Below are 24372 nucleotides of genomic sequence, written 5' to 3'. Positions count from 1 at the left end.
AGAAGGAATGGTCCATCACATGAGAAGGGAGGAGAGCGGCGCCGTCTAAAGGATAATGGCCCTGTAGTTTGTGGGTCTCCAAGTTCACCGAAAGCCAAGTCCACCCATGCAAATGCAATGGTAGCCAACTCAATACAATGAGACACATTCAGTGCACTGCAAAAACTCACAACCTAGTACAACAAGTTTGTTTGCCTTATTGTCAGACAAAACGTCTTATCCCACTTGGTTTGAGAGACATTGACTTATAAATGACACTTCAGCAAAATGGAGGGATGTCTTTTTAGACACTGCATCTCAAATATGAGTTTTTTCCAGTGTGAATCCCAGGTACTGAGAATCATGACAAGACTCTCTCGATGCCACCTCGAGCCATCATTGAATGAACAAGCTCCTGAGCCAAAATCTCTCTGCTGGGGTCCAGACATCCTCAGGAGAAAATTACTTTGAGCTGAAACAGCCTTTCTAAAGTGTGTGACAGGAAATATGGATAGTATATTGAAAGTATATGGATCAGATATTTCTGTTTTTTTCAGTGTTGTCCTGATTTGTATCGATGTATTTTATCATACTTTTATTTATGCCTTTAACTGCAGTGAAGTTTGTTTACAGCTCTTCCTCTAATTACAGAAGTATGAAGCCGATGCATTACAGTGAGAGTAGGTCAGACAGTACACTGGCTGAATAAAAAAAACATTTCGATATCAAGGTTAAACAAATGACATTCTGCAATTCATGTAGCTGCTTCCATTGTGTGCTCTTTAATTAACAATATTGTAGCGATATGCTGTACAGATGCACTGGACTTTTTATGTATCTATTTATTTATTCATCTTTTTTTTTCAGACCAGCAACATCCCACGTAAATAGGTGGATAATAGGGAGCAAAACGGCTGAAATCTGTATTTAATGACTACAAATGAAAATCTCAATAAAGTCAAACGCATCGGCTCAGTGTCTCTCAAATGAGCATATGCCGAGCATAATGTAAATAACATATGGAAGCGCAGCCTGTGGTGTATTTTCCACAAGGCTGATATTGGTTTTCGGTTTACCTCAAATATGACTGTGGCTCAGGACAGATAAAAGGATTTTTAACATGTACTGGTTACCTACGACAAACCTACTGGTCAAAAACTTCAGCCACAGATGGTGCTAAACTTGTCGATACATAAATCACATCAAGTTAAATACACCGATATGAGGTTGTACTTTTATTAGTGTGGTGCCTCTGAGTCGTCACATCAAAACTATTGAATGGGAAAAACATTAATGCATTTTCACCAAATAATCCTCTTTATTTATGGGTTGGTGCTCCACTTCAATATGTGTAGTCAGGACAATGAATGTCAAACCAGCAGGTTGTTTTCCTGCTCATTGACTCTGTCCTGCATCCTTCCAGATACCAATCTCCAAGTGCTTGTTTATACTTAGCAAATTACCTTTAATTCTTCCCTTCCCTGAACTGACGGCAGCCGAGCAAGAAGTGATGGCAGGGATCATTACATCACAAAACAGCCGGCGGCCGTGGAACCCAACGACTGCCACGCAAGATTACAACAACGCTTCCGACAAACAAGAAGACACCTCCAGTCTTCTGTGACGCAGGACAGGCGAGTGGACAAAAAAAGAAGAAGCAATATGCATAAGAGAGGGACATGAATAGGAAACGGTGGCGACACCACGTTGCCATTTGTCAGCCCACAATTATTCTCATGTAGCAAAGTTTGACATTTATTCTTCCTTGACTTCGATAACGTTTGCTTAGGAATGGAGAGACGAGCGTAAAATCAAAGGTCAGGAGAGTGTGGTGCATGTCAGGCTGGTCCACTCCTGATCTTTCTTTAAATTACCGGAGAGGCCTGGCATTTCTAACCGCATGTGAGCGCAATTAATTCAACATCCCATTAGAAGTTTCCTCGGCAAATATAAAGCTCACGGTGGTTCACAGGAGGACAAGCCCTCAGCTCCAATTCCCAGCCAAACCCAGTGATATTGCCTGCTGTGTGCGCCTTCTCAGGGAGCCTTCAACAACCTGCTGTGCTGAAGTTAAGTAAATATAAGTGCAGCTCATTGTTGTAGCTCATGTTTTCCTGTCACACATTTCTAACTTGACCATTATATTTTGGCAGACCGACAGCAGGATTCTTTGTCTTGCTCAAGGTCTGCTTGTATGAAACGTCGGCCGGAATTGTAAACAAGTCAGCAGCACAGATTGTAGCCTGCCTCAACCTGGTAAATCACAGCAACAGATTACTGCTGCAAATGCTGTTTTCACTTGTTTACTCTCCGGATTAAGTTGGGAGTTAAACAAACAATTCATTGTAAATGTTTTCTTTATTTTTCAGTAGATAAAAATAAAGTCTGCATCATAGAATGTAGACCAACTTTGTGATCACATATATATTTGTACATTAATCTTTTTAAATCCTTTTATGTAGGGACATCTACAAATCATGCGTCATCATATCTCCTCAGAGACTAAAATAAATGCACAGTAGTTCACTTATTTGATCTGTGTTCAAAGAGAATTCAATAAATAAATGCATAAATGTTGTGCAGATTTGTTAGTTGTCACACCACACGTTGCCATAATGCTTTCTCCAGCCTCTCATCCTTAACTTAACCATCCAAAACAAATGACTAACCTTAACCAGGACTCTTAACTGAACTTAAACCTATTTATGATGACCTTGTTGTTTTTCTTCATCCTCAAATTGAGGCTTGGATTTTGAGGGGTCCAGCCAAATGGTCCCCACAGAGGCATAAGGTCCTCACAAGACCAGTATTGAAGATTGAAGAAGTGAGCACCAGACAAAATGGCCTCACTTCAATAAGAATGAAACTCAGATTCTAGAAATGGTCCAGATATGGACAGTGATCAAAATGAACAAGTATAAATAACAATTGTAATAATATTGAACGCGGCTCTGAAGTTTCCTCTCAGTGGGCAGTGAGCTTGAAGCCCACTCATTTGTCCAGTGCACACATGTGTTCAGTCAGATGGATGGGACTTGCTCATACTCAAAGCAATGAACATCAGATTGTTCTTCTGATGATTTCAGTTTGAATTATATGAGTCATATCTTCAAAAGAAATCATTCACTTTGTTGAGTCTGTTGAGATCATGCGTGATGAATCATGGTTTCCAAGGTTGAGTTTGACCATTTATTTCATCCAACTCTTCATCCAACTTTGTAAATGTTTCATTCGTGTTCAACAGCAGTCCGATTCCGATCACATGACTTGCGGGTCACCTCTTTCCTCGGGACGACAATGCCCTCTCAGAATATGAGTGTCTGTAATAACGTGTTTTCCTTTGTCTACGAGTGATGTAACATCCTGACAATGGTGGTGCAGTCTCCAGATGGCAGTGATTAAAATCCCCCAGCACGTATACAAGGGCTTCAGAGGTACACAGGAGTTGACTATGTGCACAGTCTGCAATGTGACTGCCAGCCCTCGCGGCTTTTCCACTCAGGGGGGTTGGAGACGGCACAAATGACAATGTTCCCAGACCCCCATGGTAAGTAGAGAGTATGAAGAGACAGGCAAAGTAGTTTGAAATCTGGCATGCTGGCTCTCTGACGCTCTCTCCTGATAGTCCTGTCTGCCGTCATGCAATACAAACCAGTGCTGAGACAGAGATATTTTCAAAGGCCTAGATGTTTCTGCACAATCTATCAATAAATCTTCCTCACATGGGGCGACATAATTGATGCCCCTCTTCATGGAAATCTCTCAAAGAGAGCATCGACAGGGACCTCCTGTATGTCTCTACTGTCTGGCCTTAGGGATCCATCTTAGCCGGAATGAAAGAAAGCTCTCCCACCTCACTGTAAATCTCCTCCATGTGTCGGAGATAAGGCTGGATTTATCGAGCAGACAGTTTAATATATAAGCTCAAGCTAAAGGGGTTTCAAACAAGTCACAATGAGAGGAGGCAAAATCGTCTCTTCTTATTCATCTTTGCCATTTGTTAGGACCAGAGTTTTGTTTTTTTTGTCTTAGTTTGTCTTTTTTTATCTTCATAAAACAGCCTCTCAAAAAGAAAATGTACCATTGTACTAACTGCAGATAGAGAGACAGACAAATAAATACGTTGTTTTAATATGCATAATCATTAGTAGTAATAATAAAATAATTTCTTCTAATAATTTCTAAAATGTTTTTCTTCAAGGAAAAATTAATTTGATTTAAAGCAAAAAAAAATGTATCTTGTTATAAGCCACTGCAGTGATATTTAAGGATTTTGCTTTTCAAACAAGTGTATTTTCTGAGATTGCTAAGACACACTATATTACCAAAAGTATTCACCTGCTTTGACTCACATATAAATGGCATCCTATTCCTAACCCATAGGGGTCAACATGATGTCGGTCCACCTTTTGCAGCTATTACAACTCTTTTGAGAAGGCTGTCCATAAGGTTGAGGAGTGTGTTTATAGGAATTTTTGACCATTCTTCCAAAAGCACATTGGTTTCCACTGCACTATAGTCCAGTGGCAGGTGCTTTACACCACTGCATCCGGCGCTTTGCATTGCACTTGGTGATGCTCGGCCATGCTCGCTCCATGGAAACCCATTCCGTGAAGCTCTCTCCGTACTGTACTGGGGCTAATCTGAAGGCCACATGAAGTTTGAACTTCTGTAGCAATTGACTGCAGAGAAAGTTGCCGACCTCTTCGCACGATGCGCCTCAGCATCCGCTGACCCCTCTCCGTCACTTTCCATGACCAGCCACGTCATGGCTGAGTTGCTGTAGTTCACAAACTCTTCCACGTTCTTATAGTAAAGCTGACAGTTGACTGTGGAATATTTAGGGGCGAGGAAATCTCACCAATGCATTTGTTGCTCAGGTGGCATCCTATGACAGTTCACACTGGAATTCACTGAGCTCCTGAGAGCGACCCACTCTTTCACAAATGCTTGTCAAAACAGTCTGCAGGCCTCGGTGCTTGAATTGATACACCTGTGGCGAGGCCAAGTGATTCGGACATCTGACTCTCATCATTTGGATGGGTGAGCAAATACTTTTGAATATAGCGTATATTCAAAGCTCTGCAGCATAATATCCCCAAATTTGCCTGAAAGAAAGACACACCATCTTTGTGAGGACCATTCAATGCCACCCAACCCTCTCATCCTACACCTAACCATCCAAAACAAACGGCTAACCTTAACCAGCACTCCGAACCAAACTAATGAATTATAATGATTTTGAAGTCTTCACCCTTAAATATAGGCTTAAGCTAGTGGGGTCCCAGCAAAAGGGCCCTACAAACGCCTATGGCACTCGGTTAGATATGCTTAAACATAGACACACATGCATGCACACACCATTTTTAGCAAAAACAAAAGTAAAAAAAAACACATTTAAAGTATTATTGTTATTGTTATCAGTAGTAGTCGTAGCAGTAACAGTAGTATTCCTATTACATTATATATTTACAACATGTAGATGGCAACAAGAGTAAGAAAGCTGGGTCTGCAAGGTGATGTAGAACATTGTATGTGTTCAAATCTGATAGCACAATAAGACACTTGCAGTAAGAAGAATAATCAGAGAGATGTGTTTCATGCCTCCAATCTAACAAGGCAATTTCCATAAAATAAAGCCCAATTGTGTAATGTAATCAATGGCCAGGGCCACTGGTGGAGTCAAACCAAACATTTTTAATGAGGAGAAAGAGGCTTTCATGTCAAGAACAAATGTTTTTTTTTGTTTTGTTTTTTTTTTGCTTTAATGCGAGGATGGACTGAAAACAAAAGAACGACGTTCGCCACTTGCATGAGTTGATGATGAATATTGAAACAAGCTCCTCTCAAAATAAATTATGTCGTGAAGTTGGACTGAGACTTTTTTTTTTTTTTCAAAGGGTGGCACGGTTTGTTTCAATAAAAAACAGAATGTTTCAGTTAATAATAAATAAAGGAGAGAATTAATCATTTAAAATAAGGACTTGAAAATGCATTCGCAGCAAACGCAGTGGGCAACTTCCTGACAGTGCCCTTTAGCTTGTCACTCATAAATTGCTCTGAGATGCTGCCCTTTTGGCTCCATTGTCTTCATATTGGTTTGACAGTGTCATGTCTGCACTTTATTGTCTGTTCCTTTTTGTATTTTTCTCTCGTGCTTTTATTTTGTTACCCCTGGTTGCCTTTGTTTCCTGTTCCTGCTTTGTCTCCAGCTTCACTGGCAACACAGCTGGCATTAATCTCCTCATCAGTCTCATCCTGGATATAAACCTGTCAACGTCAGTCCTGTTTGTCAGATTGTTGCTTCTCGCTTCATCAAGGTAAAACTCTTCCAAGACTCCCGTGTGGTCGCTTTACTCCCTGACCTTTTCCAGATTTTTCCTCCACGCTGAACTCCTATTCTGTCGCTGCCTTTTGTTCTTCCTTGTTACTCCTGTGTTTACTTCCCTACTCTCAATTCAGTCCGTGTGTGAGCTGTTTATCTAAGCCTCACTTTTCAGTTATACTTCCGTCAGTTTACCCCTCGTGTGCGCGAGTGTGATTTCAGTTTAGTGGCACCACCACGTTGAGCTTAACTCCAGGTGTGTGTTTTCTGTTCTCCCATTTATATAGTAGGTCGTTGTAATCCGCCTCTCTTGTTTTCCAGATTCACCCCGTTCCCTGTGTGTTGTTTCCGGTCCGCGTTTTGGTTCCCGGCGTCCTTAGTTTCTAGTCATTTGTCTGTCTGTATTTATTTGTTCGCTCCAACCAATAAATCTTTATAGTTTAACCTCGTCTCTCCACCACTTCCTGCACTTGGGTCCGTCAGACGCCACTATGACAGACAGTTGAAAAAAAATAATTCTGGTTTGGTTTTACGGCACTTTTTTCTTCTTCTTTCTTCACTTCTTCTTTTTTGAGGATGTCAGTCTGTGCTCCTCTATCATGGTGCGGTACAAACTTTTTAATTTTTTTTTTTATTTTATCAATGTTTTTTTCCAGCCATCATGGCTAGAGGACAACAGGCTGCCAATAACTGGACTATTTTGTCAACACATCAAACTAGAATTAGCTCTGCTTTTCATTGTGAAAATAAAGTGAAAAACATATTTTTATGTCAGTCTCTTGAACGTTGCAGACAAACAGCTCTGCATGGTAAACGGTGAACGCATCATTAGATTGGTCATGTTAGATTGACTTGATCATAATTACAAATGCTGCTTGAGAGGTGAGTCATTATGTGATTTCTAATGAGCAGAGATTGTCTCTTACAAAGGGTAAGAATCAGTGGGAGACGTGAGGACGCCATGTAGTCATCTGTCAGTTGTTACACGCCTGCGGAGTGAAGGACAGTGAAGAAAAAGAAATGGCAACGTCAATCCAAAAGTCTCTGCTTTTCATCATTATTATTATTATTATTATTATTGTTATTATTGCTGTTGTTGTAGTTATTGTTATTATATTATTATTACTACTACTATTATATAATTATTATGATTTAAAACAAAAAAGACTTTCTGAATCACAAATCCATGATGACATGTTCTCGATTTGATCAATACAATTCTCATCATTGAATGTGTTGCGTCTATCGAGCGTCCGCTGTCCATGACTCTGACTTTCGATTGATTGAACGCCTCTTCAACTCCTCTGTCAAGCCTCAATGAAAAAAAAAATGACTTCAGGACTTTCAAATATGAATTCAAGGAGACAGGCAGTCATCGCGTGCAGGACCATGGGAAAATGTTTTTTGCTTTATGATAACATTGAAGCCTTCAGGAGCTTCGAAAATGTCAAGGAACTCCTGTTCCTGTTTCTTAAATGTGATTTGAAGATGTCCTCCAACACCACAGTATATATATATATACATATACATATACATATATATATATATATATATATATATATATAGAGAGAGAGAGAGAGAGAGAGAGAGAGAGAGACTGTCAATTTTGTTCATGCTTTTATATCGGTGTATTACTTCCTTGTTCTATTCATCTGCGCACCTGTCAGCTCTACTGAAATGAAGCATCCGGGCTCCAGTCTGTGATGCCAGATGGTCCATGCTCATACAATGGTGAAGTTGACTCCCTAGCGTTGGTAACTTGGTATCCTCCAATGTAATCCACCTTTGATTCTTGCCGTACCTTCGAATTCATCCACTACATTTTCAGTCATGCGAACCACAGCATGACTTTCTGTTTGTCAGTCTTTTTTTTTACCAGTGTGTATGACTCCATCATCTTCTGTTTTCTTCTTACTTCCGTGTTTGTTTCGGATTTCTAGTTTGCGTCTGATTTAGGCTCGGTGATGCTCTTAGCTCCTCCTACGCGTCTGCCAGGTTTTATGTTGTGTATTATTGTAACCACTGATAAAACTCCTCGCTGTGTCAGTGTCCCCGTTTCCAGCCTCTACATGCACTAGGGTCCAGTTAGCACCGAGTCTGCAGCATCCTCCTTCTCTTTTACAGGTCGTTGGCCTGTTAAGTACCAAGAAACAAACGGTAATGTTCTAAAGTCTTGGGTCATTAATGCATGAACAAGGCAACACAATCTATAATGAGATAGCTTTATATTGCTGCAGTCACAAAGATACTTTTTACAAGACAATGAAAAGTGAAACGGCTTGTTCCACTGGGTGAATTCATAAAAGTCTCTGGGCAGACTGGATGTTTGTTCCGTGGTGGTGCTCCTCTGGAGGCTGTAAGAAGTGTGGGATTTAAAACGTGACTCTGGAGTTGAGCATAGTACTGACAGAAAAGCAGGTTTTGTGGGAGAAAATGGGGCAAAGTAGTGAAAGAAAACGTTCAGAAGAACCGCTGCATACACGCTTCACATTCTCTCAACACATATCTCCTGTCAAGTGAAAGCCTTAACTCGAAATATAGCAGAAATAGACAGCAGCAGTAATAACTGAAGGTTATTTGAAGAAAGAAAAAGTTACTTTTGTTTATGCAAGTACGATTGTTCTTCCCATGTAGCGCATATCATTCTTTTATAATTAGGCACATGCCACATGGGCATCTCCACATGAGGCACTTCATAGCCAGATGAAATATTGTGCTGTCACACAAAGCCTATAAAAAGATATTTTTTTTTTTTTTGAAGATGTCAACTCAAGACTCATCAGGTATGCAGATACCATCAGCCAATTATTCTTATCAGATGTGACCCTGACGTCGAACACCATCACACTTTTTTCTTTCATGAACACATCTTGGACGGTGACAGTTTCAAAAATAAAGCTGTCTTTTTTTTTTTATTGATTCCACCGCCGACTCCTTGGCCACATACTTCCTCCCTGTATTATTTAAAAGCTTCACTGCAGTCATACGCCATCATTTGCCAGCTCATATATTACCCACACTCCAGGAGATTCAAACCAGCAACTTCCTGATGAAGACTAATGCTCTATCATTTCCTGTCAGAGAGAGTCAGCTTCACTGGTTACGGGCGCAGACTATGAATTTTATAATAATGAAAGGACCAGTCACTTCAACCACCTCTGCTGGCTTCAGAAAAGAAAACCCTCTAAACAGCAAAACTTTGTCTTTTAATAAAAACTTGCTTTGATTTTCCAATTGGCAACATTGACATAACAGAAAGTAATTGTATTCTTCTACTACTAGTACTATTAATGATAATAATAACAATGATCATTTCACACCTTTACTAATGCAATTTCATTAAATGTTTTAGTTGCGAACTCAGTAATGTGTGAAATATCATTTGATGATAAACAAAGAAATATAAATAATAAATACAGCTAGTTTAATAAAGTACATACAGTGTTGCCTCGGTTTTCGAACGTCTCGGAATTGGAACAAATCGGAAATCGAACAAAAAATTTGAGATTTTTTTGCTTCGGATTTTGAACGAAAATCCTGAACACGAACGGCCGCGAAAGAAGCCGGAAAAAAACATGACGTGCGTGGACCGATCAGCTGACCCACGACGCGCTTTGTTATTGTGTATAACGCAGCCTCTGTATGCAGACGTGTCCCGTAGGCTACATTTACTGACTGTTTTTTCTTCATATTGAGGTGTAAAACCTTTCCTGTCTCCACACTGGACCGTGGTCGAGTGTCACAGGGGAGGTGCTCTCCACACCTCCGAGGCTGGAGCGCACACTCCAGGGTTTGATGTCCTGTTGTGGGCTGGAGCTGGGACAGGGATGAGGCGAGTCTGGGACAGAGCGTTACTTGGTTTATGACTTAGTCACAGCCAAACTGCACAGAAGCGCACATTCAGAGCTGGACACGCACCGGGCACCTCTTCACTTCTGGAGAGACGTCACTCACTCGGCAACCCCTCCCACATGCAGCGGCCACACACATAGAGGAACAGCGCACCTGCAGCACACACTCTACATTCACTCCTACAAAAGCCTATTTTAAGGCTTGGAATGCATTATTTCTTTTTCCATTCATTGTAATGGGAAAAATCAATTCAGATTTCCAACAATTCGCTTCTTGAACGGCCGTCTGGAACGGACTGTGGTCGAGAACCGAAGTACCGATGTATATATATTAATAGCATGTTTCGTATTGGCCTCTTGATCTTTACCCTCCTCTCTCTAGCTCCCACAGAATTGAAAGCATAATTCCTGAGCAACAGCAGCAACTTAATTGAAATATCTACTGACGTTCTCAGCTTAATTAAAAAACGGAATTAAGGCTTCACTTAATCCGGCTCTCACATGTTTCCTGACGGAGCCCAAGAAGAACACGATTTCATGCTACATACTTAGGAGTCATGCTTGAACATTTTATTATGACATATAAAGTAACACATCTGCTCTGCTTAAATTGGGGCAGTAGTTATTAGGTCATTAATTGAAAGAAAATTAGGTTTTTTTTTATGACTAAATGAATTAATCTCAAACTGAAATGAATGAAAGCAGAACAGTGGGCTTGAAGGAATGAGAAGCAACATTATTTTGATAAATAGATTACAAAAGTAGAACACATATTGGTAAACATGACACAGGTTGTCAGTGAAATATTTAGAATAAGGTTTCCTGCCTCTGTTTATGCGGTCAACTAAAAAACGTCTTTGTTTTGTTCAAACTTCAAACGCACAAAAAGGAAAGATACCAGTTTGGAGTAAGACAGGTGGATGAAGTTGAATGAATGCCCCACCTGGCAAAACAGCCTTTTGTTGGCAGGGAAAGCACTTCTGAAAAACTTTTGAATGGTCATAAACAAAACAATGGGTGCTGAAGGATGTCGCCATTCCCAAGTCAACTTTATCTATCATCAACCTTCATGCCACGGACACACAGAGAGACTGTGAACATGCTTGAGAATGACAACTTCTCTGCTCTGCTAGCTGTAGAAGTATCCAGCCAGTTTGCTGTCAACACAACAATAGTAGTACTCTATATAGATTTTCCAAATTCACCAACGTTTGGTACGTGCGTGGCAAATGATTTTATTTTTGGATGTTGCCCTTCCAGAATGAGCCAAACAACGGTGAACATACTCTGTATTTGGGCTTTGTTCGTTCCTGTTTTGTTTAGTATTGACCAATCTTTTGCTGTGTGGCGAAGGCCGACTCCCGACTGGAACTGCGATGTGGAACGCAATGTAGTCAGTTAAGAAGCAATGCACCTGGGAAACAAGGAAGCAAAAGGGGAAGTATTGACAATTCATGCTAGATTTGTGACTGGGAGAACTAGCTTCTCGACTCGATTTTTTTTTTTTTTTTATCTGATATTTATTTATTTTGAACATATAGTTTTTGTTTTTGGAAACCGGAGGCCTCAGACCGAAAGTTTCATCACCGAAAAATACAGTGATATGTTTTTGTGCAATGACAATAAAGAAAGTCTAAGTCTTGTTTCTGAAAAAATAACCTATGTATGTTGATATTTCTATTCCTCCATGTATAGCATGTGTAAATAATAATGAATTATTTGTTACATGGCTTGGCTTATGGCTTGTCTAACTCCAACATTCGTCCTTGTCGCAGTCCCACAGGAGCTGGTGCTTGGTTTGAAAACCTAATGTGCCCAATGCTACACTGAAGGCTGCCTTTGTCGTCAGTATAGGACGCAAAAGTCAACTTTCCCAACATCAATATTTGACGCATTGGGAGTGAGGATGTGTTTTTGTCATCGCTAATGAGCAAGAATTGTTTTGGTTAAAGCTTTTCGAGTATTCTTCTTTAATAGATTCAGTCGTTGCCAGTAGACTTCAGCCCCCGTAATTCCATCAGCTACTGTCAGATAGTCCCACATACTTCTCTAGCAAATGCTACCAAGCGCATGTTTATCTCTGGGTTCTCCACTAGCACAGCCCTTTCCCCTGAAAGTGTAATCCTCTGAATAAATGTAGAGAAACTAAATTAATGGACCCAATTTGAAACAGCGCCACTTCACTGATAAGCAGCACCAGCGATTTGTGAGAGCACTCAGAGTCCGCTACATTATGACAATACAAGAGAGTAAAGCTGATGAAAGAGAATAGCCTGGTGAGAGCAGAAATCAGATGGGCAGGGGGAAGGAGAAGAAAAAAAAAAAAAAAAAACAATCTCCACTCTAATTGTGTTATGCCTTCCGGCAGCATGTGAGTTCAGAGAGACACATTTTCTTCCGCGCTGTCCCTTCTTGATGTGATCACGCTCATTTCAAGCCGGTCTCTCACCACATTTTTGCTCATGTAATGGAAAAAGGTGACATGAAAGGGTTTGGTAGGATAGGTAATTGAAGCCAGGCATAAAGTAGGGGGGGTAAAGGTACGTATATGACGCCATTCTGTGTCATCCGTAGCTGCCGCAGAGCAGAACTGTTTCTTTGATTTCTCTAAACACTGAGAAGAAAACAGCCTCAGTGTAATAACAGTTTGGCAGATATCAAAAGTCGGAGAGCAATGGCTTGTTTACATTTTCTACAGCACACTGACATCACAGTTTGGGGCGACCTTCATGTAGTTAAATGTAAGGAATATTTGAAAATTTGGGCAATGAAAACATTATAAATAAGAGCAAAAAAAAGAAGTACAGTACAGTCAGATACATGTTGTGGCCTGTCACTTCATGTTTCATATCAGCAGAAAATGCAAGCTGAGTTCTGTATTTTCTAAACGCAGCATTCATTTGCAATGTCCGTTGAGTTAGTTTGCAGTTATCATGTCACAGGTTTTGGGCCACAAAGCACATTTCGAGTCAGGAACCCTCCACTGCATTTGAGAATTATTTTTTAATATTTGAGAAAAACACCTTAAAGGTTTTTTTTAGCTTTAAGGTGTTTAAGGTTTCCATTTTTTTGTCCAACCCCTGTATACAAGTGTCACCCCTCTAACCCGAATTGGCTCAATGTATACGCACATTTTGACCATCACAGGCGACTTTTACAGAAAGAAGTAGTTAAAATATGTGTCACATATGCGGGAGACGGTGTGATGCGCCGATTTGAGACCGTGCTGAACGTGGCCCAGACAGAGAGGAAGATGAATCCGCAAAAGAGAGGAGAGAGAAATGACATGTTGACTAGTAAATGGGTAATAAATGTGAAGGTTTATGGACTGATTTAATAAAGTTAAATAGCTATTATACAGTAATTATACTGTCACAAACTATTACACATATCAGTTCCAAGGTAGACATGGTGGCATGGCTTCAAAAATGATGCTCAGTCAGACTAACTGGAGTTGGGCTGTTGCTGGACCAATGAGGAGGCCACATTTCAAAGCTCATCTGGAGGGCATTTGCTCCACATTTGGCATGTAACGTGTCAAGTCGAATATAGAAATGGAATAGTCAACTATTCAAGGTCTCGTACAGATAAGCAACCACATCAAATTTTGGTTGGAAAAAGTCTTGAAATCCTACAGTTGGAAACTTGACACTCTAAACTTAACTCAAGCCCACTGGCAACGGTGGAGTTCACAGCGAGTTCAAAGTTTATTCTCATGTACCATAGCCGCAATCCAACTTACCCATACTCAATACAAAGCACTCTCTCTTTTGTAATCTCATCCTAGCTTTTCCAACAGAACCTCAGGTCCCCATCCGTCACCTGCCCCAAATCTAATTGCCAAAGTAAGCGACTCAAAGCTCTTTGAGAAAGATTACTTTTTAACAAAAAAAAAAAAAAAAATGCTCAACAAAGAAGCTACACTGCAGTTCAGACAGCGAGGGCGCAGTCGGGGAATCGTGTCTATACACTGAAAACATTGTATGAGTGAATCAATTATTCAGAGATTCAAAACCTGAAAATAGTGTAACATGCTCCCACTCTGCTGGGTGTATTTGCTTGGTGAACGGTTTCTGAGGATAGTCTGTTCTTTCATGACAGTGATACACAATGGCAGAATCCCCGCCAAATGCATGAATAAGTAAGTATTTCAGATGTTATGTATTAAGTAAATCATAACAGCCGTGGTAAGTTATTATTATTATGATTATTATTATGTTATGTTATTATTGTTTTTATGAAGGACAAAACTAAGATATGTCTTGAGCCAATTTGGCGTAAGTCTCCGATATTTTGTATATTGTAAAAGATTTATGCATTTAAGTAAGTCATTCATCCACAAAACCACCCATTTTTTTTTTAGGCTTTCGTTGTTTCATGAAGTGAAAGTTTGGGTTGAATAGCGACAGAAAACCATCTACTCTACATTCACACCCAAAGAGTCAGAGTAAGTAAATGAAAATATAACTGACAACACTGGATTAGCAGTTCCTTTTTTGTTTTAATTTTTGCTAACATACCGACAAGCTAACACCGACACTCAAATACCCATCATGGCTCATCATGACTCACTGTCAATTATGTTATTAGATGCCATCTTAAAAACGGCAAGAGTTTAGAATAGGACTCACACAAATGTATGTCATGTCTAAAAATGGCGCAATATGGAAGAAGGACAGTCTTACCCGATGGTCTCTTTAATCTGACTGATCCAAACAGTGTAGAAAGAAGGCAGAAGACTTCACAACATGGCTGATGACAGTTCACTTACTCCAGCATCTGGAAAGATAAAGACATGGAAAACAAATCAGAGAAGACATGGGGACTGTGTTCAGGACCTTGACCATCAGAGCTAAGATGAATGTGCACTGATCCAGGATAAATGTCATTCCCAGACAGTGACTCAGCTGAACCAGAAAGAACATTAAATGCACAGCGACATGAGCTTTTCTTTTTTTTTGTAATAAGTCACATTACCACTAAGTGCTGCTTGAAGTGGATCATCATGCTGTCAATGGAATATAAGCGCAGGGGTGCAAAATTAGACTGCTGGCTTCCAGCCGATGGCGATGGTGTTACCGCATGTGGAAAATGTCTGGTCTGCAGATCAACACATAGTTAGACGGCTGAAAAGTTTGTACTTTGAAGCCCAATTTTCGCTCTAATTAAATACATGAATCTTTTGTGTCGCTTGTCAACGAAGATTTTTTGTGCAACGGCAAATAGTTCATAATAAAGGAGCCATTCGCAACACATCTTCACTGCCATGGCGTCTTATATTGACGTTGGGAAAGTTGCCTTTTGCTTCCTACACTGACAAAGGCAGCCTTCAAGCGTCGCATGTTGACGCATTGGCACCGCGACATGTGAACAAAAGACAGAGGTTGGGGGTAGGGTACACTATGGGATGGCACACCATTCACTCTATGTTTAATAACATGTCAAATTACTAGTTACAATGACTCAGTATTGTCACTAAGGAGGAGAGACACGTTAGGACTTATAACTGACATCCAGTGTCATTCACTGAAGCGAGCTTCAGCACTTCTCCCTCTGATGCTCCCCACAAGTTCAGATCACACCTGAAGGTAAGCAAAACTTCTTTATTTTTTTCTCCCCACTGCACATTATGCGTCATGCGCTCCATGTGTTGTCAGATCCAACCATGAACCAACAAATTTCTCTGATGTCACTCAAGTACATGCAAGTGCATTTGATTTAATGGAAACAAGAGAGTAACATAAGTTGCTTAATATACCTTTCACTGACAGTGATAAGTTGTGGAGGACATTTTGGTTACATATACTGTTTCAACCTTTATGGGCCTGCCTCCAAACTCCAGATAGAAAGAACACAGAATCACCCAAGAGTCGCCACAACTTGGCATTAACAGTAAGCAGACATGGCGACATAGGAGAGCACAAGCACTGCCAACCAACCAAGTTCACAATGTTCACAAGTTCACCCTCACTGTCCTGACAGGGCAGCCGGTCTGACATCTCAGCTCACATAAATCAGAAGACAAAACTTATTGGGAAAAAAATGAGAAAAGAAAAAAAAAGCATTTGATGCATGACATGGTGAATACTACACCAGCTAGAATTTTGAGGGAATGTGAATTCAAGAATCAATGCTATGATGAAATTATGTTATCATCCGCTTCACTAAATATTTCTTCTCACCACAGATACTGCAATTACACATTCACATTCTTTGTACATAACATTTGTAACATTTGTCAATTTCAATAAAATATAACTGACACTAACTAATAACAGACACAATTCATGCAACCCCTCCTAATTCACTGCTGCAAGAGCTGTGTACATGATGATATGTGATGTGATACTGTAAACTCTGCATTATATTGAAATATGTGTTTGCAAGAGCCATCGTTTCAGTGAATGTAGTGCAATATTATGTGCATGAAAACAAGTTTATTTTAAGGAACTTAAACGAAAGTCCAACTGTTCAATTATTTTATTTATATTATAATAGCTTAAATAGATATATGAATACATAAAAGTCATTACCAATATTGAAAGAAATCTACTTGACATTATCAAATTTTATATCGCCTGCCAAAAAAACAGAACAAAACAAAACAAAAAAAATCCATCTCCCCTGCTGTGGTTTTGATCTTTTCATCCTAATAGCAGTATTTGCAGAGGAGTCAATACAGCGCACTCAGCCAACTGCACAACAGCGGAATAACAGAATCTAAATTGCTGAATATTTACATCAATGAAAACAATGGTGTGCTTGTTACTGCCACATCCTACCAGGGACCTGAACTCATGTTCTACAAAAAGCCACTGTTGATTCCCAAACCCCCACAGTTCAGTGTTCTGCACAAATGAAGGACTCCTTTTTTGGCGATTTGGGAACCGAATGCATCAGTTTGCTGCTAATGAACATAAGTGGTGGCAGCGTTTGAGATTTAAGAATGTACTGTTCGTGGCAATCTGTATTCTGCCTGTAACCACACAGGACTCACCAACCGCAGATGCAGCACAGAAACTGTAAACTCTGGTGTGGTGGGATAAACTGAATCTGCCAAAAAGGGTGACAAACATCTGAGCCGCTACACTCCACTTTAATGAGTGTGAACCAGTTCGCTTGGAAGTATATGACTCAATTTAGCGTTTTTGAGGCTGAATAATTTATCACACATAATAAAATATAAATAAAAAATATGCTTCAACTCCTGGCAACTTTTGCACCATGTATTCCTTAACACGAGTGAGAGTAACAAGTTCACATTTTAAACATTCATATCTTTCAGGACAGTTCCTGTGAACCAATTTCAGTGGGACCTCATCCGTCAAACAGTATAGAAACATGATGGAAATCTGAAAATCATTTTCCTTTGATTCTTCCTGCCTACAGATCTCACTACGTTGTTTGTCCTGGAAGCTTCTTCATGTCACCTGCACCACACTGGATCAATGGAACAAACTTTGTGGAGCACATTTAACTGTGGCTCCTATTGTCACGATGGATGAAATGTAAGAGGCGGAGAGACATGTATTTTCCTTTTCCACATATTTAAACACCAAACTCCTCTACTGAATAAAACTGTGAACTCTGTTGTCCACAAAGGGAATGAAGAGGGACAAAGACAACACCTTGACACCAGAGATGCGTCGATAAGGTACCATGAGACAGTAGTGCAAGGTTGATGAAACAGTGGCTTTTGCACGCTACTGAAATGCCGACGTGTCTTTATGCAATGCGGAAGGCTGCGTATGGCCTCAGTATAGGATGCGAAAGAAGTCGACTTTCCTAACATCAATATATTATGTCATGTGCATGAGGATGGGTTGGTTTAAAAGGGTTTTAGAATTTAGCGATAAACAACCAAGACAAACATGTCAGCACAATTTGTTTGGGAAGAAAATGTATCGGAAGCTTTAAAAACAGTTGTAGCTGCAACAGTTAAATGTTTTAAAGGGATTTTACAATTCAATACAGGAGAAGAGGTAGTTATGAAGTCTTTTAAACATGTTTCTTTTCTTTTATGATATAGAATTCGGTATGGAACCATGACCCACTTTCAAATGCTAGTGGGATCAGACAGTGGTTACAATAGAAAGACAGTTGAGAACTCAGCAGTTCTTTGGTTTACCCTTGAGTCTCCTCAAACCTTGTTGTCCCAAAGGCGCTAAACTGTGTCCTCAACATGAAATGACCTCTTATTCAAAACACATTCCCCTGTGCAATAAAAATGCAACTCAAGACTCTCCATTGTTTTACAACCATTTGACTTCAAAAATGGGATTTTGTCAACCTCCACCATTTGATGCGCTTCCTCTTTGGTGAACCGTAACTGCGGACACCTGAGAGAAGCGCTTGCTTTCTTCCACTGCTGCTATTTTCATCCCACCCACTGATCTCGACTAATCCACTGTTGGGGAGGATTTGTGTGCTGTGGTACAGAGCAATTGTTCCGCTGCAAAATGAGTGTGGCTTAATTGGAGCAAAGGCTTAATGAGGGCCCCATGAGGATTATCAACTGTGGCTTAGAAACATCCCAGGTAGCAAGAGACACGGTCAAAAGGATCAACGCCTGGCGTTCTAAATTGGAAGGAAGGTGTTTAAGTCAGAGAATGGCTTGCATCTATTCTGCCTGCTGATTCAACAAACCGAATGAGTGAAATGAGCAGCGTCGATTTGTTATTCACTATGAATCTTATTATTGGTGCCTTTTTTTTTGTTCACCATTTTAGCAGGGATTGCCGATCAAACACAACTGATAATTCCAAGGATTTTTTTCGGTGCATATGTCCATCCAATTGCAGGTAAATCCACGCAGTGATTGATGGAAGTCAGGTCAAGGTTCACCTACGATCTTCTCCCCAAGGCCTGGCGCTTGTGTGGGACCGCAGAGACTCACATCTCTCTCTTGTACATGACCTCCGACCTGGTTTCCATGGGCGATCCCACCAAAGGCAGAACTGCTCAGCGACATACCTCCACCACAGATGGGGTGCATAAATTCAATTTGCAGTAAGAGGAGTCTGAGATAAACCATTTCATATCAAGTGTTAGAGCCCAGAAATTCCATTTTATTTTCACCTTCCTATTCAACCCCCTCTCTCTCAGGGAGTCACTTGGAAATGTTCGACTGTCACACCCTTCTGTCTAATTTGGATGTACCCTGTAGACATCATCTTTGCTTGTTCACCCGTTTTAATATATAGATTAATGGCATTGGTCCAAATAACTCTGACTACATTGACATAACATTTGTATAAATATTCTTTAGCAATGTTTTAGGGGTGGGTTGATGTGGTTCCATAAGCATGTCCGAAAGACTTCATGAACTATTTCTCTGAAATAATTCTTTAAAAAATTCTTTAACAAGATTCCATCCATTCGAGTTCATCCGTAATATTCTTACGCTATAAAAAAACAGATTTATTTTCAACGTTAAGTCCCGCCTGCAGTATTAAAAATGTTACGCCATTTAAATAAAACAGTGACATCGTCCCAACAGAAAACAAAAGTAGGCTGGGAGGAATTCATTTGTTCCTTTTCTCCGAGGACTTTGGCTTTGACAGCCGCAGATCTGTTGTGACTGACTTGGATAAATGGCTCTGCTCCAAAGTCAGATCGATTCAGTCCAGTTACTGTCTTTACCAAGAAACAAAAGGCCATGCTGTCAACAAGACTAAACTCATGTCAAGGCTTATTGGCTGCATTTTGTCATCGTTACATAAAAGAGATGGGATGTGGAACTCTTTTGACTTAACTAGAACAGGTATATTTCAGTTTCAAGTTCACTACATCTACATACTGTGTCCATACACCATTGTTGGAGACATGTATATCAGATGATACGAGCTTTGAGGTTTGCAGCATGATTATTTTGGAGAGCTACAAGAAGAAGAGTTTATCACCAGGAGGATATATATATATATATATATATATATATATATATATATATATATATATATATATATATATATATATATATATATATATATATATATATATATCTTTGTTCTGCTTTTCACATAGATGACAGGCAGGAATGTGTTAAAAAAATACAAAATTCATGAGAATACTCTACATCAAGTTTTGCCAGAAAACAATGTTGAATGAAGATTCCAACACACTCGAATATGTGCAGCGAGATGAAGCCTTCAGAACATTTTGCCTCGAGACTTTTAAAGAAAAGTAATGAGAGCGTCATCTTTCCTTTCATGTCTTCTTCAAAGGGAATAAAACAGAATAGACAAAAAGCAGGTTCAGCACTCTTTGCTTTTCAGCACAAAAGGAAATCTGGGAGACACTATGTAAATGTATATATGGATTTTTCATTCCATAGGTCATGGAGATGTCAGCAGAGAAGCTTTGAGCCTATTTTTGCTTCACCACGAGTTTGCATTTGCATCTGCGCTAAAGTCAAAATGTCTTGTTCATCATGTAAAGAAGTGGATTTGGTGTATAACAGTAAAAAAAAATAATTACCAAGAAGCGATTCATAGTGAAGGTTAAGATCTTTGTGCTGTGGTGTTGTTTTGATTCCTGACTGAACTGACCCAAAACACATGAATTTTAAAAGGTTACAATATGCAAAATATGAACCGCAACTCTGTGTGTAGATGATGATAGTCAATATGTGTATGCCACTGACTTTATTTGAACTTTTTTGTTTCATCAGTTGAACTCCTCCTGACTCCATTGTTGTCTTTAAAGGGAACATTCGTGATAACATTGTGTATGATCGGTACGGTTAGGACTATAATAGAGACCTTTTCTAAACTTGTTGAGGACAGGCTGCGTGCAGAAAAACGTTTCTTGAAATGTTTATTCATATGTACTTCCCTTTTTGAGTAACAGTGACAGACCACTGGCTGGTTGGCGGAGCTAACAAGCAAACAGAAATAATATAAGCAAGCTGAGCAAAAAGACAAAATCCTCCATTTACTGATCAATGTTCATTGCAACTCTCACATATAGTCATGATCTTTGGGTCATGATGGAAAGAACCAGATCTTGGATACAAGCGGCTGAAATAAGTTTCCTTCGATAGGTGGCGGACGTCTCCCTTAATGTTAGGGTGAAGAGTTCAGTCAGTAGGGAAAGACTCGGAGGAGAGTCACTGCTTTATGCTTTATGTGTTGAAAGGAGCCAGGAGGTTCAGACATCTCAGGAGACCTCCTTTTGCAGGTGTCTCAGGAATAACCAGCAGGGACCAGACTGAGGAGTTGATCCAGGACCAGATGGAGATGCAGAGTTTAGCTGCTGCCCCCGCAATCCACCGACGGATAAGCAGGTGAGGATGGATGAATGGATGGATGGAAATAAATGAAAAAAAAAAAAAAAAAAAAAACTACTACAATGGTCATGTGACTTCATAATTTTTAGTGTTTCATTTTTATTTTTATGTTTATACTTGTAATTGCTGTCCAACATCAAGAGCTTCTCTTCAACAAAGCAGAATAAAGTAAGTTATTTTTTCTGTTGTTTTTTTAAAAGAAAAAGTTTGAAGTAAAAGAATAAACTCAATATGTAAAACATGCACATCATCTTCACAAAATCCTGATCTCTGTTCCAGCAACAACTCATATCTCATAGCAACTCAGCTTCCAGCATTCACTTCTGACTCAGTCATGTGCAGTGTCTCGACCTTGAGATTTTGACCCACGACTCCAGTGCTGAATGTTGTGCAGAAAAACAACAGCGATCCTCACCAGAAGGCATGCAGTGTCAAGTGACGTGGGAAGCGGCTCTACTAACTGAACAAGTGCAATATCCTCAGATGCTAGAGCTGGACAACTTAAAATCTTAGTGACACATTCTGTGCCACAGCTGATATTCGCGTAATCATTTTCACAACTGCTCGCTCTTTTCGTTGCGCGATCAACGTGCGATAGTTCGTATGAAAGAATTAAAAACATACTGAATAGTACACTGAATACGTTAACAAGACAGTAGTATAGTTTATATCACTGAGCTAAACAATGTATCCAGAATGGTTCTCTGAAAATCCAATTCAAATGTTGGTGGACTATAAGATGCACCTGTCCGATCACAGCGGACTGATGTTTCATAAATCACTTCAGACATTGCTCCCCCTCGCAGACACTTTGATTTTCTGGCAAACAAGCGCCTTAGGAATGTATAATGTACCAGCTTTGAATGAGAGAGGTGATTCGAAGTTGAAGCCCCAAGGCGCCAGCACTATGGACACTCGATCACATAGCTCCGCTGATGTGATAGCACCAGCCAGTTAATTGCCCACTTCCTCCTCAGCTGAAACAGCAGTGAGCAAAAAAAAAAAAAAAAAAAAAAGAGAGACAAGCCTCTGGAATGAACAAGAACAAACAGCTCTGATAGCAGAAAGCAGCAGCAGATGTTGCTTGTTTTCAGCTATATGTTCCACGTCGAGCGACAACTCTGCTCTGACTGCATAATCCCTCACATTCCGCTAAATTCATTAGTGTTGCAAAGCTACGCAGCTGATGTCTTAGCCTAATTCTTCCAACTTCAAAATGATAAATGGAATCATATCTGCAGTATTCTTCAAGCCAAGCGGACATTTGTTTGCCACGAATGGTCGACAGCCAGGTACTGAGGAGGGATTGCATATGATCAAAAGGATTCCATTGAGTCAGACTGAAGGAAAAGAAAGAAGATTTATGGAAATGCTGCGCTGTGTCGTGCCGCTCAGTTTTCATGAGCCACGGTGCATGAGGGGGTTTAGCAGCTGGAAAAGGCTGGGTTGCCAACTCTCCCCAGACAAACTGAGTTTCTGCGAGAGTGCAGCACTCAGTGGCACTGGGTTGTCAAGCATATGTAAGAATATTCAGGGAGCACAGGACGCACACAGGTAGACTCACTACCCCTCAACACACTGTCAAGACAATGGACAACCCTGGTCTACCCTCATGTGGGACCAAACCAACACATCCACACTCACATGGCGTCATATACTGACATTGGTTGAGCAACATGACTCGAGTTATAAGTCAAGTAATGATGTTCTACCACAGTGTTACATCATTTGACGGAAGAATGCATGTTTTTGTCACACAAACTGCTAATAGCGAGCATTTTTTCATTATTTTTTTGGCCTTACGAGTATCTTGCGTCACGGTCTTTTCTGAGGCCACAAACCGAGCACAGATGGTGAAGAGACGTACACATTCTTTAGCTGGAGAAATCATTTTTAGTTTGTCTCAAACTAAGAAAGAGTCGCTTGTGAGCAGGCAACAACACAACTTGAACTGTGAAAAAGTCCACATCCCACTTGCTAAAACATTAAAAACATGAGTGCAGTGCGGTAACACTGCAGAAAACAACCTTTTTCTACATACACACCATAAGTGACAAAGACTTTGCTTGAAATAGATACAAAGGAGCAGCTTCCTGTTGTCCATTTTTCCACACGGAGGTACTGAAATATTAGTTTCTTTTAACAGACAAGGAAGACTGACTTTATTTCAGTCCCTATGATAAAATGTGCAGGGAAACAACTCAAAGCTCTAAGGTCCCTCTGTTGACATATGTAGAGACTAGCCATGGGTAGATGAGGTTTCATGACACAGTGGCCTGGTTTCCAGCGGCCATCAGATGGCGCTGTCGGCTCTAACATGTTAGGACTTGAACAGCATTTTCAAAGTTTTAATTTGAATCACTCCTTCTAAGTCATTCTTATTTGACATTAAAGAGACATAAATGAGAAGAGGTGCGTCTTTGGCCAATGTACTTTGAAGATGTTACTGTCCAATCCGCCAACTGACATTATGATATTATGGTTCAACATTTTAGGGTTCCAGCCATGAACCAACTTTTCAGGTTCCTAACTAGTTTTGTTTCTCCCCACGAAACACGTGAATTACTTTTGGGAACAGTAGCAATAGTGGCCGTGCACGTGTCAAAGGCCTCATTGATCCATGCTATCTATCTATCTATCTATCTATCTATCTATCTATCTATCTATCTATCTATCTATCTATCTATCTATCTATCTATCTATCTATCTATCTATCTATCTATCTATCTATCTATCTATCTATCTATCTATCTATCTATCTATCTATCTATCTATCTATCTGTCTATCTATCTATCTGTCTATCTATCTATCTGTCTATCTATCTATATGGGTTTTCAATGCAGAGATCCATCAGAATTGCACTCATCTGTCAAAGAACAGCCTACAAGATGGTGCAGTGCGGTCGGGTCCGGGCAGCTGAAGGAGAACG

General features: G+C 40.1%; 1 protein-coding gene across 2 annotated transcripts in view; it reads right to left on the bottom strand.

Annotated features, from left to right (window-relative positions):
* lingo2 (leucine rich repeat and Ig domain containing 2) overlaps positions 1-24372 on the bottom strand; it is a 212066-nt gene that overhangs the window by 122895 nt on the left and 64799 nt on the right. For both annotated transcript variants that reach the window (XM_053879055.1, XM_053879056.1), the window contains exon 3: positions 14841-14934. The gene's annotated coding sequence lies outside the window, so the exon portion shown is untranslated. The remainder of the gene's footprint in view (positions 1-14840; positions 14935-24372) is intronic.

This window comes from Synchiropus splendidus, chromosome 11, assembly GCF_027744825.2.
Source record: "Synchiropus splendidus isolate RoL2022-P1 chromosome 11, RoL_Sspl_1.0, whole genome shotgun sequence".
In the NCBI taxonomy this organism is placed as follows: Eukaryota; Metazoa; Chordata; class Actinopteri; order Syngnathiformes; family Callionymidae; genus Synchiropus; species Synchiropus splendidus.
This window is presented reverse-complemented; position numbering and strand designations above follow the sequence as displayed.